Consider the following 13,802-nt stretch of genomic DNA (forward strand, 5'->3'; position numbering starts at 1 on the left):
CAAAACCGGTTTGGCTCAGTGGATAGAGCGTCAGCCTGTGGACTGAAAGGTCCCAGGTTTGATTCCAGTCAAGGCATGTACATTGGTTGCGGGCACATCCCCAGTAGGAGGTGTGCAGGAGGTAGTTGGTCGATGTTTCTCATTGATGTTTCTAGCTCTCTATCCCTCTCCCTCTCCGTAAAAAAAAAAAAAAAAAATCAATAAAATTAAAAAAAAAAAAAAAGAAAGAATTGATGATCTGGAAAAAGAACATGCTCTTTGAAACCATAGTATAAACATTTTGCATAATAAATCATTGACCAGCTTATTATATTAAACTGGAGGCCCAGTGAAGATTTGTGCACCAGTGGGGAGTCCCTCAGCCTGGCCTGCACCTTCTTGCAATCCAGGCCTCTCAAGGGATGTCAGAGAGCTGGTTTTGGTCCAATCCCTGCAGGCCTGATCCAGACAGAAGAGAGCCTGATCCTATGTGTTAAGCGTCTGCTCCCTGTTGGTCAGTGCACATCATAACAATTGGTCAAACAGTCACTTCAGCTTTTACATATATAGACTAGAGGCCCGGTGCATGAAATTTGTAGACTCGGGAGGGGGGTCCCCTCAGCTGGCCTGCACCTTTTTACAGTCCAGAAACCCTCAGGAGGTGTCTGACTGATGGCTTAGGGGAGTGGGCCTAAGCCAGCAGTGGGATATCTTTAGCACTGCCACAGAGGCTCTTGCCACTGCTCCTGTGCTCACCAGCCGTGAGCCCAGCTTCTGGCTGAATGGCACTCCCTGTGTGGGAGCTCACTGACCACCAGGGGGCAGCTTCTGCGTTGAGCAACTGCCCTCTGGTGGTCAGTGCACATTAGAACGACCAGTCATTCCGCTGTTCAGCCGATTTGCATATTAGCCTTTTATTATATAGGATTGAGGCCCGGTGCATGGGTGGGGGCCAACCAGCCTGCCCCGATGGGGGCCACCGATCAGAGTGGGGTCCCTGCTTGGGGGGGGTGGGGAGGGGCGGGCAGCAGAGGCAAAGGGCCACAGTCATTCTGGTTGTATTGGTCATTCTGGTCATTCTGCCGTGTCAGTTGATGGGCTTTTATTATATAGGATTGTATTTCTGCTCATCAACTTCAAACTTTGAAATGTAAATTGATGTTACATTAGCTCTAGACTGAGAATATGCCAAATTCATGTTACAGAGATTTCACATTACAGTGTGTTTGATGATCAACAGAAGAGGGGTTACAAAAGGAAGATTTTTATTATTAACATCCCCATATCTTCAAATATGCACCTACCCTGTTTCCCTGAAAATAAGACAGTGTCTTATATTAATTTTTGCTCCCAAAGATGAGCTAGGTCTTATTTTCAGGGGACGTCTTATTTTTCCATGAAGAAAAATATGGTACACATTTATTGTTAAATGAAAATAAAGGAAATTTATTACCTGTATACGGTATGGTAGTGCGGTAGTTGTCAACACAAACCAGACAAACTGTGAATCCTACAGTATCAAGAATTTACTCATTTATTCAATGACAAGCATGTCATCATCTTCTGGAACATCATCATAACAATCCAATTCCTGAATTTCCTGGTGAATTTTTTGTGACTCCATTTCTTTCAGAATCAGTGGACCAAATCTCTCATGTTTAGCCTGGGGGGGGGGGCTTATTTTCAGGGGGATGCCTTATATTTCACTCAGAAGGAAACCTGTAAGTAGGTCTTATTTTCGGAGGATGTCTTATTTTCGGGGAAACACGGTACAAGCTCGTACTATAGTGGCACTTCCCACTGCAAAGGAAAAGTCATTGACAAGCAAATTAGTCTATAGCTGAGGAAAAGAGCAGCAAGTGGGTAGAAACTGGTCTGCATTTATAGGGTCTCTGTAATACCTGTCACACTTCACCACTGTGAAGAGCTGTTGGATGCTGCACAAAGTAACACATGACCTCTCTCCATCCCTATTCTCTAGCTGCATGTACTCCGCAAGATTCATAAGATGGACCTTTAATAAAAGAAGCCTCAGAGTCCTCCACTTCTCAAATCTCTATACACTTTCTTCTACCTCCTCTTCCCTCCTACCTACCCCTAATTTAGTCTCTTTCCAAAGGGTGGATTGCAAAATTGATTTCCTAAAACAGCATATTGCAAGGACTCTGCAGATGTCTAGTGCTTCCCTCTGTCTGTAACCAAAGTGACTTACTAAATAACAGTACTGGAGGGGAGCTCCATGGAATGTTTGTTTTAAAGTTTCCATCAACGCTGAGCCACAATTATAAACACACTAGGGGCCTGGTGCACAAAATTCGTACATGGGGGGAGGGGTGTCCCCTCAGCCCAGCCTGCTCCCTGTCACAGGCTGGGAGCCCTCAGGGCGTGTCCTACTGACGGCAGGACATCCCTTTGTGGGAGATGGTCAGACTGATCAGGGGAAGGCACCAGCCCTGTCACTGCCAGTCCCCGCAGCCGCCAAGGTGTTTTCATCAACATGGACTCTGGTCCCTTCACCATGAAAAAATGACAACTTTCTTTAGGCACTTTCAAGATGTGTCTTTCATAGGATATGACATTTCTTTTTTCTTTTTTTTAATCCTCACCTGAGGATATGTTTCCATTGATTTTTAGAGAATGTGGAAGAGAAAGGGAAAGACGGAGAGAAGCACCAAAGTGAGAGGAACACTTTGATTGGTTGCCTCTTGCATGAGCCCTGACCTGGGCCCAGCAGGGAGGAGCCTATAACCTAGCTACATGCCCTTGATCAGAATCAAACCCGGACCCTGTGGTTGGCAAACCTAGGCATTATCCACGGAGCAGGTTATGACATTTCTTAGGCCTCCAGCAGTGGACCTTGTTTTTTTCTCCAGGAGTGTGGTGGAAAACCCTAGATCACCTTTTTGGATTCTTATACCCAAGCTATTAAGAATATTACCCAGGAGTGTAGCCAATGAGCGATCAAAAAAGGTGTTTCCTCTGTAATTCATACCTATCTCCTCCAATCTCCGGCTCCACCCCTGCCAAGGCCTAAAGCCTTGGAGACTGGGGAGGGGGCCCTTCCCCTTCCCCCCCCCCCCCCCCGATACCTCCAATCACCTGCCAAGGCCTAAAGCCTCAGACCCTGAGCAGGGGACCTCCAGTTGGCTCCGGTGGCCCAGCTTTGCCCCTGGCCAAGGCCAGCAGGGGCAGGCAGAAAGCTTGGATTCCTCCATTGCCAGGGAAACCCAAGCCTCCCTCCTGCTCTCTGTGGCCATAGCCATCTTGGTTGGGTTATTTGCATATTCACTCCTGATTGGATGGTGGGCATGTCTTGTGGGTGTAACCGAGATGTGGTCAATTTGCATACTACTCTTTTATTAGATTAGATGATTTCCCTAACAGGGGAATCAACTCCTGTAAAATAAGCTCAAGTTTTTAGCCCATTGATACCTCACCCCCCACCCACATATCAATACATATTGAGAGGAATGTGGTGATCAGTAGGGACAAAAGGAATTCCATTTACATTCACAATATAGATTGATTTTCCAAAAGGCAATTACAGTTTCCACAGCACTCAGGAGGCAGGTCATCTGAAGAATTTTGAAACCAGGAGATTTGATCCACCATCCCTTCTTTTCTTCATTCAGCCAACACAACCTGAGTCCCTATGATGCACAAAACAATGAAATACAAACATGAGCAATCAGTCCTCCTTGCCCCAAGCCGCTCACAGCCCTGGGAAGGAGCAAACAGCCTGCTCTTCCCACACAAGAAAAGACACGATGCGGAAGGAGATCCATCTACCCCAAGAGCTACAGTCTCTGCCACCTGTAGACTGCCAGCCTGGCGGGAATACAGCAACCACAAAGAGGAACCCTGTGTGCCATAGAGACAAAACTTTGGTACTGTGGGGCTTTGAGAGAGATTATAAGGGAAATTAAATGGGAATTTTAGGAGAATATAGGCAGGTTTAGGGAATTTTTAGATTTGTGGTCCATGGGAATAAAAAACAACAAACATAGGGCTATGGACTGGGAGAAGTACATCTCCATAACACAAGGAAGCCAGGCGCAGTTACATCTCCATAAAACAAGGGAACTGGAAGTAGCCAAAAAGGGTCTATATTCACAAAATAAAGAAGAATGAAGAACCAAAACCGGTTTGGCTCAGTGGATAGAGCATCAGCCTGCAGACTGGAAGGTCCCAGGTTCGATTCCTGTCAAGGGCATGTACTTGGTTGCAGGCACATCCCTGGTAGGGGGTGTGCAGGAGGCAGCTGGTCGATGTTTCTCTCTCATGTTTCTCTCTCATCGACATTTCTAGCTCTCTATCCCTTCCCTTCCTCTCTGTAAAAAATCAATAAAATATATTTAAAAAAGAAAAGAAGAAGGAAGAAAGCTCAGAAAGAATAGGAAGACAATGAGGGAGGAGGGCCTCAGGAATCACTATAGAAATCAATTCAAAAGGGAATATTGACCAATCAGAGGGGATGTTAGGACATAAGAACCGCAGCCTTTATAAACCGTGGAACAGGAAGTTGGTGGGACCCTTTCCCCCTCCCCATGTGGGAGTCTGTACTTGTTCTTCAATAGATCTCCACCTTTACTATACCATCTTCTGTCCGTGGGTTCATTCTTTGACTCCAGGAGACAAAGAATCCAGGTACTAGTCCAAAAATTCTGCATCAGAAAGACTGGGGAGGCGAGAAGATGAGAGAGAGCGCTCACCAACAAGCAAGGATTTATACAGCTGTCATCACTCCTCCCTGTTTCCTTTTTACCATCAACAAATAAATTCCAGAATCGGGAATATTGCCCTCCCAGAGTTTACCAAGCCAACAATTGGAGAAGAAAGGAAGGGAACAAAAGAACATCTTGCTCCTCTTTGGGACAGAGGCTTCCAGCACAGAGCCTTCATATCGGGGACACTATCTCGTAAGTATCCTGTGTTTATCCTAGTTCAAGTTAAACCTGCTTAAAATAAGATCCATCAAGATGCTCATTTCTGTTTACCCCAACCCCACCCCCTGCCGCATTACAAAGAGGAAGCCACCCAAGACATTGTTCTGTACAGCTGAGAACAATTCCATTTCCTTCCTCTTGGCTGTTTTTTTTTTTTTTTTTTCTTGATACAAGTAATTATAGAAAAATTTCCCAACAGATTTGTGCTATAAAATTCCATCCCTCCGCCAGGACCGGTTTGGCTCAATGGATAGAGCGTCGGCTTGGCGACTGAAGGGTCCTGGGTTTGATTCTGGTCAAGGGCATGTACCTTGGTTGAGGGCATATCCCCAGTAGGGGGTGTGCAAGAGGCAGCTGATCGATGACTCTCTCTCATCGATGTTTCTCTCTATCTCTCTCCCTTCCTCTCTGTATAAAATCAATAAAACATATTAAAAAAAAAATTCCATCCCTCCAAAAGCAACATAAGATCACACACACACACACACACACACACACACACCAAGGTGGCCAAGAACTGCGTTTGGAGAAGGTGGCTTGCTTGCTTTGATGTTGTGTGTGATCAACTTGCTGCTGTCCTCTGCCCTGTTACCAGAACAGCTTCATTGGATAATTAACTTACAAATGCACAACAAATATTTCAAAATAAAATGTAGCATACCTAAAGAAAGGTGCACACCATAAATGCATGGCTCTGTGAATTACCACAAGGTGAACACATTCATGCAACATCAGCCAGACCAAGAAGAGGACACCAGCACCTAGAGGCCCGTGCTCCTCTCAGCCACGATTCTCAGCCTATGGGTCATGACACAAAAATAATTTTATGGTTGGGGGTGGGGGGTCACCACCACATGAGGAACTGCATGAAAGGGTTGCAGTGTTAGAAAGGTTGAGAACCACTGCTTTAAGGAGTCCTGAGACCAGAAAGTGCAACAGCTGCCATTGGGAGGAGCTCAACATGTATATAAATGCCTTGGACGTGGATGACTAGAATAGGACGGTTGTGTGACACAGAGCCATGTGGTTAAAATGTTTTAAAAGATGGAAGGCAGGGCTCTAGAAATGGAAGCAGACAGAATGAGACCACAGTGTCTTACTCTGGAGGTTTATACAAAATGGAGGAGGGGCAAAAGCTTTGAGGAGATTGACTCAGGCGTGTAAATCATTTACCTGCTTGCTGTGGACCAGTTGTGCCTGGCAAGGGTAATTGCCCGGCAACTTCAGCAATTGTTTGAGACACAGATATGATTGCAGAGTGTGGCTGCATTTGAGAATAATACCACTGGAAGCACATCGGGCACGTAGAGATACCATCCCAGTTCCTGGTGGCATTATCATTCCTGATTCCCTTTCTGCCACCATGTATCCTGGTTAACTAGAAGGAAATTGCAAACTTGCAGAAGAAAGGGTGTGGACTTTGGATTTAGGTAGCCCTGGACTCAGAATCCCACCTGACCCTGCCTCCATCTAGAAATGGCTCACCCATTGCAAGCTTGCACTCTGAAGATGCTTGTTTTGGACGTGAGAGTGCTGTTACTCTGGCTTCAGCTCTGACAGTGTGGCTACCCTGTGCCAGCCCAGGGCAGGGGCCCCAGTCTCCAGCTTCTCCAGTAAGTCTCAGAGCCACTCAGACCTTAACTAAATGCCTTCACTTCTTTATCTATATATTAAAAGCCTAAGCAACCAAACGATGGAATGACCAGTCAACCTGTCACTATGACGTGCGCTGACCACCAGGGGGCAGACACTCAATGCAGGAACTGCCCCCTGGTGGTCAGTGCGCTCCCACAGTGAGAGCACCACTCAGCTGACCAGCCCGTCCCAGTGGTCCACCAGCCGGGTGGCAGCCACTCATCCCCTCTGTAGTCTTGCAGGTCCAATCTCTGGCACAATTCCGGCCTCCTGGAAGTCGGCCTCAGGCCGGAATTGAACCTGGGACCCTTGAGTCCGCAGGCCGACAGCTCTACCCACTGAGCCAAACCTGATGGTGAAAATTGAAGCTTTTGGGGGTTTTTTTTTTGGGGGGGGGGATTTGCAACCTTTGAGTTTGGCATGCTTGTTCTACCCTGTCTACAGAATTCTCCACTGGGGATAAAGGTCCTTTCGGTCACACTGGCAACTTGCTCGATAGTACGTGCCTTAGTGGCACCTTCCCTTCTATATTAGTTTGCTAGGCCTGTGGTAACCAAGTCCCACCGACTGGGTGGCTTAAATGACAGAGATTCTTTGTCTCCTAAGTCTGGAGGCTAAAAGTTCAAGATGAAGATGTCTGCAATGTTGGTTCCACCAGAAGGCTATGAGAAAAAATACCCGTTTTATTCCTCTGCCCTGGCTTCTGGTGGTCTATTTGAAATCCTTGGTAGAAGCGCCCACTCAGATCTCTGCCTTCATGCTCACAATAAGGGTTCAAGTCTGTGTCCAAATGTCCCCGTTTTGACAGCCATCGGTCGTGTTGGTTAGGGCCTACCCTTCTCCATATGACCTCATTCTCACTTAACTAATTGCATGTGCAATATCCCGTCCCCAAATAAGGACACATGTTGTGGTGCTGAGTGTTAGGAATTCAACGTATGGATTTGGTGGTGGGCAGGAGACGCAGTTCAACCCATAACATCTTCCTTGTTTCACTTTCCTGTTCCCCGATTCATGTCTCTTGAGATCGCTGCCCAGTACACAACATGTACCAAATCCTTATCGCAGGGCCTGCTCCCAGGGCAGCCTGAGCCAGGAGAAGCAACCCAGTGGGACCTAATGAGATTAAAAGGCACAGATCACTCCCAGGCCCTCCGATCACCCTCCCCACAGGGAGGGAACTTCCAGGGACATTCACCCTCGCCGAGAGGACCAAGGGCTTGGACTGGAAATATTAAGTCCTTGGCTACTTTTCCCAAGAACTTAATATAACTTGGTAATTCTAAGAGTGGGAGACTCTGTCAATCAAGCTTTTGCTGTATAGTTGATGATATTTTCAACTCATATCAAATGAGGTAGGTAGAACAGAAGGAAAAGTTTCTATCGAAATCATGGAGATTGGCCCCACTGGTGGGGATCCGTGGTTGAGCATTGACCTATGAACCCGGAGGTGTGGTTCGATTCCCAGTCAGGGCACATGCCCAGGTTTGGGCTCAATCCCCAGTTGTGGGGTGTGCAGGAGGCAGCCAACCAAAGATCTGTTTCTCTCTCGCTTGCTCTTCATTTGTCTCTGAAATCAGTAAAAATACATTTTTTTAAACAACCATGGCGATTGACATGGGTGCTGTTATTTTAAGTGATTCCCAGCTTAATCTCATCAGAGTAAATTCCAAGACCTTCTGGGCAGCCGTCAGTCCAGACAGGGCTGGAGCCCCGGAGCTCCTGGCAGCTAGCTTGCCGCCAGATGGAGCCTGAGATGATGTTCACGTGGAAATGAGCAGACAGAAGAGATGGAGAGAAGCCCAGCACGGGGGACATCATTGAATTCCCCGATCACACCATGCCAAACCCTGCCAATCCCTTGTCACATCAGTGTCCCGTGCCAACGGCCTTCGCTTTTTTTATGTAACTCAATTTCAAGTGGTTATTGCTTTTTGAAAACGAATCTGGAGATCGAAGCCTGGCTGGTCCCATGAGATACAACTTCCCGGGCACACGCAGGGCAGCCCTCCTCCCCACTGCACGGGTCCCACAAGGACACCAACCCTGGCCTCCCTGCCAAGTCTTTTCTGGGTAGAGCACGTTGTTAATTAGCCTCATAAGTCAGCATTCCTCTTCTATTATAACCTCAAACATAGATCTCCTAATGTTTTAGCCAAGGAACTTGGGGAATCTAACATCTTTAACAGTGTCTTGTGCTTACAGGGGATGTTCAATTTAAAACATCTCTAGGTCTGATTTTTTTTAAAAAAAATATATTTTCCACAAAGAGGAAGGGAGAGGGATAGAGAGCTAGAAACATTGATGAGAGAGAAACATCGACCAGTTGCCTCCTGCACACGCCCTACTGGGGATGTGCCCGCAACCAAGGTACATGCCCTTGACCGGAATCGAACCTGGAACCTTCCAGTCCGCAGACCAACGCTCTATCCACTGAGCCAAACCGGCTTTGGCCTATGTATGATTTTTTGCTTCTTAGGATCTAGAACTTACTTGAGGAGATTTTAAACACACAGAGTCTGTCCCCCTCCCCCTGTTTCACAGATGAAGAAACATTTGCAAAGACAGGTTCAAGGGCATTGCAAAGGTCCCGCTGTAGCTTATGGGGGAGCCAGAGGGATAAAACGCACGCCTCCCAACTCCCTCCCAGTGCTTTTCCTACCCGCAAGCATCCAGTACACTGCTCAGCACAGGGGAAGTGCCCAGGTAATGAAGAAATGATTGATCCCCCACAGGGCCTGCCGCTCACCTCAGGCCTGAGAGCGCAGCTGTGAGGCTTCTCGGCAAGGAACTGGGAGTGTCTGAGGAGGGCCATGGGGGTTGGCGTCCAGTTACAGGACCCTGGAGCTTAGTAGGTCTGCCCCAGCCCCCTTCATGCCTTCGCAGCTCAGATCTCAAGTAAACTGGTTTCCTGCAAGTCAGAGGCGATTCCTCCAGGGTCGCTGTCAGCAAGAACAAGCATCCTACATGTGACCTGTGTTAACTGGTGTTGCCCTGAGCCACTGTATTTTATGGAATTTCTGCAGCACTAGGAGGTTTAAAGGGCCGGGTTTCCTGCTCTGAAATAGTAACTGTCCTGTCTTTTTTGGGGGATGTCACATAACCACCTTTAAGAGTTTGGGAGCCCATATGGAAAACAGACATGATGTGTGACGTGGGTCTCCTCTGGCTGCTGTAACAAAGCACCTCCAGTTTAGTTACAGAGCTCTGGTGGGGAAGTTTGAAGTTGATGGGGGTTGGGGGGAGGGAGGAGGTAAGGGGGAGCTGAAGCCAGGGGTCAGCAGGGTTGGTTTCCGGAGGCTCTTGCCTTTTTCAGCTAAGAGGCTGCCTATGTAGCTCCATCTTCTAAGCCAGCACTCGCATCACTCCTGCTTCTGTTTCTGTCCTCACCGTCTGCTTCCCTGGCTCTCCGGCCTCCCTCTTTCACTTACACAGGCACCGGGCCACTCGGATAATCCAAAGTAACCTCCGCACCTCCAGATTCTTAACTTTTAAATATATATATATATATATATATATATATATATATATATATATATATATATATATATATATATATATATTAATTTATTTCAGAGAGGAAGGGAGAGAGAGTAATGGCTAAGAGACATCAATGATGAGAGAATCATTGATCGGCTGCCCCCTGCACACTCCACACTGGGAATTGAGCCTGCAACCCAGACATGTGCCTGACCAAGAATTGAACTGTGACCTCCGGGTTCATGGGTTGGTGCTCAACCACTGACCCACGCCTGCTGGGCCAGATTCTTAACTTCTTCACGTCTGCACCGCCCCTTCTGCTGCTCAAAGCAGCACAGTCACAGGTGGTTGTGTGAGGGTCCACAGCAGCACCAGCACCAGCACCAGTGCCCGCTCCCCCCCCCCCCGCCTTTGAGGAGGTCATTATTCTGCCTACCACACCCTCCGTAGATTATTATATTTCCTCCTTACCTTCCTTATTGTCACACATAATCATTTCTAAAAGTTATGAAATTTTTTCCCCCATTTGTTGATCATTCCTTTATTCATCAACCATATCCTACGCAAAGGCTACATGCCCCATGCAAAGCACTCTGCCAGGCATGATGGGGAGGCAGATAGGTGTCCGGACTCTATCTTCAGGAGAGACTGTTCCCTTTCCTGGGGAGCCTCGTTACTGGTCCAACTACGGGGAGCCAGCTGTTGTGCAAGGACCCTGCAAAGGAAGCAGCCGCCCCAAAAGGCAGTCCCTCCTGAGGGCAGTCACCACACTGCCACCTCGGCTGACTGGGGTCAGCAAAACACCATCTCAGCCTCAACCAGATGCACCAGAAAAAGGAGAGAGCTAATAGCACAGAGCAGGGGCCAAGGTCAGAAGGCGTGGTTTACACCACGTGTGGGACCGTCTTTCCCTGAGCGGGCGCTGGTGCTGCCCAGACCCTCACACACTCAGTCAGCCCAGCCATCATCTCTGACCTCTCGCCCTGCCTCTCCAGAGCAGCTTTCTGGATGACCTGAGCCGTTTCTTGGCAAATGTTCCCACAAGCCAGTCTCAGGAAATGCTTGGCAAAGCACTGGGCCCCCAGAGTCCTGATCTCTTAGAGATACATACTGAAATAGGTACGGGTGAAGTGATACGGAGTCTGGCATTTACTTCTGAACAAAATGTGTGGGAGGAGGTGGGTGGGTACAGGTGAAACTAGCCTGGCCATGCGTTAATAATTGTTGACGCTGGGTGATGGGAACATTGGTGTTTGTTATTTACTCTTCTATTTATTTCTATTTGGTTTTGCTTATTTAAAATAAAAAACAAAAGGCTTTGGGAAAGAAGGGTTTCATATTTCACCTGAAGTCACTGAAGCAAACTTAACATGTAGTATATTTTGCTGTTTAATAATTGCCTAGATCCATGGTCAGCAAACTGCGGCTCGAGAGCCACGTGCGGCTCTTTGGCCCCTTGAGTGTGGCTCTTCCACAAAATACCACGGCCTGGGTGAGTCCATCTTGAAGAAGTGGCGTTAGAAGAAGTTTATGTTTTAAAAATGTGGCTCTCCAAAGAAATTTCAGTCGTTGTACTGTTGATATTTGGCTCTGTGGACTAATGAGTTTGCCGACCACTGGCCTAGATTTTAAACATAAACACATGCAGGCATGCAAATATGTGACAAAACAGCCATTGTCTACCGTCGCTGGGGTCACAGCAGGGAAGAGGCAGTGCTGGATGGCTTGCCTGCTGCTCACCTCGGAACAGCAGCGGTACAGTCCCCCAGGGAGGAAACACAGGCACACGAGTCCAGTAATTGGATTCGAAGGCTAAAGATATCAGCTGGAAAAAGAGAGTTTAACTTGATTAAGAGATAATTGTGGTTCTGTGTGATGGAGGTGATGAACTGGCTTGACCTCTGTCAAAATTTTCATACACTAATTTCCAGGCAGCAGATTAGCATTCATATCCCTTTGGATCATAAAACTCTGGTTTTCAAGCTCAGTACAAATCTGAGAAAAACAGCTGTGAGATGGATAGCATTTTCTTTGGATCGCCTTCACCCGCCCTTTCTGCGCTCCTGGGAGGCAGTATTGTGTAGCAGAAAGACCACAGCCTTTGGAGCCAAAAAACTTAAATTGAGTTCTATCTTAGTCAGCTGCTGTGTGACTTTGGGCAAGACACATAATCTCAGTTTCTTCATCTATAAAATGGGCCTAAAAATATCTACTTTGCAGGGGTATGAGGAAGACTATGGGTACTGTATGCAAAATGTCTCCTCCATCACAGACAATTAATGGTAGCTTATTGTATTTATTTATTTTTAAAAATATATGTTTTATTGATTTTTTACAGAGAGGAAGGGAGAGGGATAGAGAGCTAGAAACGTCGATGAGAGAGAAACATCGACCAGCTGTCTCTTGCACACCCCCTACCGGGGATGTGCCCGCAACCAACGTACATGCCCTTGACTGGAATCAAACCTGGGACCTTTCAGTCCGCAGACCAACGCTCTACCACTGAGCCAAACCGGTTTCGGCGGTAGCTTATTGTATTTATGATTGCATATGCCTCTTCACCCCACTCCATATCTTCCAGTTATAGTGCCTACAGATAGAAAGGATGCAATAAATGTTTGTTGACTTACATTCAACTTTGAGGTGGTAGATGGAGTTAGTGGAAGGAAGCATTAAGATTATACCACTGCCGAAACCGGTTTGGCTCAGTGGATAGAGTATTGGCCTGCAGACTGAAAGGTCCCAGGTTCGATTCCGGTCAAGGGCATGTACATTGGCTGCGGGCACAGCCCCGGTAGGAATGTGCAGGAGGCAGCTGGTCGATGTTTCTCTCTCATCGATGTTTCTAGCTCTCTATCCCTCTCCCTTCCTCTCTGTGGAAAATCAATAAAATATATTTTTTTAAAAATATACCACAATCCTCCCTTTTGAACTTCACTCTTTCTCATGAGAGCTTCTCTAGCTAACTGCTCAAGCCAGAAAACGAATCCCCTTCATGACATCTACCTCTTCCTCCACCTCAGATCTAATCAGTCACCAAAGTCTGTCTATTCAGTTTCCTCAAATCCTACTGCGACCCCCTTAGTTCAAAACTGCCTTCTCTTTCATTTGGCCTATAGCCAAGTTAGGTCTCCTCAAATGCGTTCTTACACCTCTGTAATCCTCTCTCTACATGGTAGCCTGAATGATTTTTACTTTTTCTCTTTTTTTAATTATGAAAAATGTTAAATACTCACAAAAAGAAAAAGCATAATAAACTTCCATGTACCCATTATACAGCTTCAACAATGATCAATGATTGACCAACTTAGTTTCATGTGTACCCCACCCACTTTCTCCTATGTTCTCAGATTATTTGAAGCAAATTCCAGAAGTCCTAGCTTCCCATGGGGATCTTTTTGTTACAGAAAACCAGAGATGAACCAAGCAACACTTAGAGAGATGGAGTTACATTTATTACGCGCGGGTCCAGAGGAAAATGTCTCTCAAATTCTGGGCCCCAACATGGAGGAACTTTCCCTATTTATATGTTTTTACCTTCTTTGTCTCCCAAATATGGGGTGTTTCTGGTCCCCTTTGCAAGTACTTAAAGAGCCCCTATGTGCTGGGGCCTTGAGACCTCAACCCAAGTCCTGGCCTGGTGCCAGCACTGATAATTTTGTCTGGGGAAGGTTTAATGGCCTCTCTGAAGAGGGAATAGTCTTATTTTCCTTATTATTTAAGCAAGCAGGCATTTACAGAAGCCAAATAGCAGGTTAAAAT

The sequence above is a fragment of the Pipistrellus hanaki genome (genome assembly GCF_964339955.1).
Source record: "Pipistrellus hanaki genome assembly, chromosome: 2".
Lineage (NCBI taxonomy): Eukaryota > Metazoa > Chordata > Mammalia > Chiroptera > Vespertilionidae > Pipistrellus > Pipistrellus hanaki.